The following is a 4,583-nucleotide window of genomic DNA, read 5'->3' as shown; positions in this document are numbered from 1 at the left end:
CTGTCTGTCCCCACCAGCTGCTCGCCCTGCCTTAGTACCTACCTCCTCAGCCTTAGGAAGTTCTGCATGTCCAGCTGCATCTGCTGGGCGGCCCGCTCCACCGTTGGCAGGACAGGGCCTGGGAGGCGAGAGTTGGAGTGGCAGCCCGGGAGGCGGGAGGCGGTTGCAGGGCCTTGGAATGTGCTGCTTGGAATGCCGTGTTTCCATTCTCCATGGTTCCTTTAAAGCAGAGATTCTTCCTTTACTATTTGACGTCATTAACTTAGTTGAGAGTCTGATACACACTACATACCTTCTCCCCCCACCCCACACACACATGGCCTCCTAAAAACTAACCTCAGGTTCAGCACTCCTGCTCTCAACCCACGCCCCATGCTCTATCTCAAAGCCCATGCCCCTCCCCTGTCTTTCAAGCTGCCTGGCTCAGCTGGAGCTGCTAGAGAGCCCCTTCCCAGGCACCTGGGTGTACTTCCTGCCCCTCACCTCCCGCCCCTCACCTCCTGGGACTCCCACCTCTCGGGGCCCAGGCCCCGTCCCCCTCTCAGACTCCTCCAGCCTCATCTTTTTTCTTTGCTCTGTTCTTTCCGAGGGGGGCAGTGGAATTTATACAATATTTAAGCAGCCAGAGCTGAGTCCGGGAAGATATTATTAATGTAAAAGGGACGGGCTGCAAATGCTTTTGGACCTGGTTACAATTAGAGGGTGATTTTTCTAAAGGTCAATGAATTCAGATAATATCCACAGGGGGGAGAGAAATTTAATACCTTTTTAGTGAATTAATTAATTATAATATTATATCGGCTTGGGGTTCTTTTCCAGAGTGATTAAGGGAGCGATCTGTCTTCTGTGAGGCCGGGGAGTGGCGCCTGCCGCCAGCGAGGACTCTGGCGCAGGGCTCAGGATGGGGGCCCTTCCCTTTCCTCTCACCCCTGCAGTGGCCAAGGAGCTAGGGGCTTTTTAGACATGAAAGAAGACAGGCTGGACCTGGTCAGGGCTGAGGGCGGTGTGGGTATTGGCCTTTCCCCTTGGCCTGTCTCCTCCACCCCTGGGTCCGGCCCTCCTGCTGCCATGTCACCAGGCCTCATGCCATGGTGGCCTGAAGAGCTGAGAAGTGGGGTATGGCCTCCTTCTTTACACTTGGAGAAACTGAGGCTCATGGGCTTCAGGGACATGCCTTAGACCCACTGTGGGTTAGGACAGACTGAGGTGGCAGAGCTGGCTGGAAATACCGAGAAGACAAGAAGGACCTCCCTAATACTTCCCAAACCAGGCCTTCTGGAAAATCTCCACCAGCCAGAGGTCTGTGGAGCTGCCTGGGAAGCTTCTCCATCTCCAAAAGAGGCTCTTTCAGGGTGTGTAGTGTGCCCAGCCTCTGCTTATAAAATGAAAACGCCCCAGGAATATTGACACCTCCAGTTGCTGTGAGGCCTAAGATTTCTGTCCCTGGAGGGATCTGAAAGTGGCCAAGGAGTGCTGCTTTTCACCCATTTATTCATTTATTCATACACAGTCAAATGTTCATTCAACAAACATTTGTGGCACACCTGCTTTTGTGCCATCAGAGAGACTTAAATATCACCTCTTGAGCCCCTGCCCACTTCATCTTAAGCCCCAGCTGCTCATCTGAGCAATGGAGGGTGGGGTGGGGAGACCTCCATGGTCCCCTTCTGTCCAGACAGCAGTCCTAACTCAAGCTGAGGGCAAGAAGACTGGCTGGGATGCAGTGGGTTTGTGGAGCAAAGTGGGTGCTCATTAACTCAGCACACCCTGAGCACCGACTTTGAGCTGGCCCTGTGCTGGGAGCTGGGGATATGTGGGTGGATAAGGGCCAGCTGGTCCTGGTGACGGGGTGGGCACAGGGAGGCAGACGTGAGCCTGCAATCATGATTCCATGTGGGTTCGGAAAAAGGAGTAGAAGTGACATTAAGCTGGGTTGTGAGGGACCAGACTGACAAGGGGAGAGGGAAGGCGCACGGAAAGAGAATAAGGGGCGTTCTAGGCATTGGACACAGAGTGTGCAAAGGCCTGACAAATGGGGGTACCTGCAGATAAGAGGGAATGGTGGGACAGTAGATGAGGCTGGGTGGGTGGCCACCTTCATCCCCACCCACGGGCCCAGGCATGTTGACAGGAAGACAAGGCCATAGATCGGGTCCAGAAAGGCAGGGAGCAGCAAAGCCAAACAGACTTGCTTTTTTCCCCTTGTTTTTGAGACAGAGTCTCGCCCTGTTGCCCCGGCTGGAAAGCAGTGGAGTGATCATAGCTCACTGCAACCTCAAATTCCTGGGCTCAAGGGATCCTCCTGCCTCAGCCTTCTGAGTAGCTGGGACTACAGACACACACCACCACACCTGGCTGCTTTTTGTATTTTTGTAGAGACTAGGTTTCACTATGTTGCCCAGGTGGTCTCAAACTCATGGCTCAAGCCATCCTCCCGCCTCAACCTCCCAAAATGTTGGGATTACAGGCATTAGCCACCACGCCGGGCCCAGATTGCATTTAAACGTTGGCTCTGCCATGACTTGCTGTGTGATAGAGCCTTTCTGTGCCTCAGTTTCCCTATCTGTAATGGGAGATTGCAATGTCTCCCTCCTAAGGATGCTGTAGGAATTAAAGGAATGACTGAAGGGAAGAGGTCGGCCCTGCGTTTAGCACATGATGTGGCTTCAGATATCTTAGCCTACACATGGCCCTCGAGAGGGTGGATGGGTCAGGGCCATGCCTTCTGTTCTGCCCGAAATTCCTTTTTCCTCTTGAGGGGGTGCCAGCAAAGGCCCTATCCTGGGGACATTTCTTGGGGGGGGGGGAATCAACGTTTTCCTCCCCTCATGGCTCAGCCCCATCTTTCCCCACTCCCTGCCTCTGCCCCTCTTCTCCCTTCATGCAACACCCCCTCCGCCCCGCAACAGTCTCCTCCCCCACCCCTCCTCTCTCTCCATGTGCAGCGGGCCAGGGAGGGCCTTCCCATTGTACTATCTTTGGGCCCTAAATTAAAATTGATGACATCTTGAAATGAGCAGTGAGGGTAATTTTGCTTCTGAGCCGGGATGCTAATGAGGCCCCTTAATGGTGCAAACGCGGAGCTGACGGGTCGTGTGTCACGCGCCGCAGCGAGGGGGGTAATGGCCGCGGTAAGTGCCGGTAATTACACCCTGTCTTGCTGTATTTTGGCAGGCCTGGTGGGAGAGTGGGGGCTCAATCACCACTGGCGGGGGCACCCCCACCCAGCACGGGATTGACAGCCAGAGATACCCAGTTCCACCCAGCCAGGCCCCTCGACTCCAGCCTCACCTAGAATAAGGGGCCTGGGCACAGCCCCCTTGCCCCATGCACACATGGCATGCAAAACACATGCCACAGTCACACCGTTGTGCACCTCCACCCCCCACTCCACACATAACTCCACAGCCTGGGCACTCCCTCAGTGTGCACAAAGCACATGTATAGTCACCCACACGCACATGCACACTCACCCGTTATGCGTCCCCATACACTTCTACACTCTGCAGATACATACTGCTCCATATACACAGCCTGCACAGCACATACACACGCATGCACACAAATACGTTCTCAAAGAGCACACATGCATGGAGCACCTACTGTGCTCTATGAGCTCTATGTCTGTGAACTCTGCTCCTCCCAACTCTTCTGAAATAGGTGTTATTTTCATTTTATGACACAGGAAAACTGAGCCTTGGGAGATTCAGCAACTTGTGTAAGATCACACAGCTAGGCAGCAACAGAGACAGGACTGGAATCCAGCTGTTTTTACTTTGCAATCTTTTCAGCCCCCATATTTCCTCGTATGTATGCATGCATATACACCTCTTATTGTATACACATGGGCTTGCATGTGTGCACACAATCATCACCCGCAGATCACGTAGATCCTCTGTGCACCCAAAGACACATACAAAGGCATTGTTCAAATACCTATGCATTGCTGACACACATATGCAAGGTGTGCTTGGTGTGTACACAGATATGTGCACATGTGTCACACGGTGCTTGCACCCCTCACACGTGGTGAGCAGGATATCATGGAGGAGGAAGCCTAGTTTCCTACATGGGGAACTAGGCATGTAGCCGCTCCAGGTTTCGGCATCTCAATCTCTAAAGAAGGGGAAATAAATCCTACTCCACTTCCCTCCCCAGCACTTAACTGTTGTTAAAGCAGAATGACAGCTACACAAAGGACTGCGACGTGCCCTTCTACAAAGCCCCAGCAGAATCACGCGCTGGGTGCACGTACATGCATTGTGCGATTGTGCACGCACTGTCCAAATGGCGTCTAAGCTCTCTGTACGTACAACATTGTATTTAGATACATCTCTGCACACACACTGTACACATGCTGTGAACACACATCACAGCACCTGTGCAGTACCCTAAGTGTACCTGCCAGTGAAAATGGAAACCCCACAAGCCCATGGGTACTTGTCATATGTATACACTACATCCCTCCCTCCTCTCCCCCAGAAATGTGTATCAATTCCATGATTGCAGTAGAGGTTAAAAGTATAGACTTTGGGCCAGGCGCGGTGGCTCACGCCTGTAATCCCAGCACTTTGGGAGGCAGA

Source organism: Mandrillus leucophaeus, unplaced genomic scaffold (genome assembly GCF_000951045.1).
Source record: "Mandrillus leucophaeus isolate KB7577 unplaced genomic scaffold, Mleu.le_1.0 Scaffold3, whole genome shotgun sequence".
NCBI lineage: Eukaryota > Metazoa > Chordata > Mammalia > Primates > Cercopithecidae > Mandrillus > Mandrillus leucophaeus.
The sequence above is the reverse complement of the archived record's forward strand: the minus strand, read 5'-3'. Positions refer to the sequence as shown.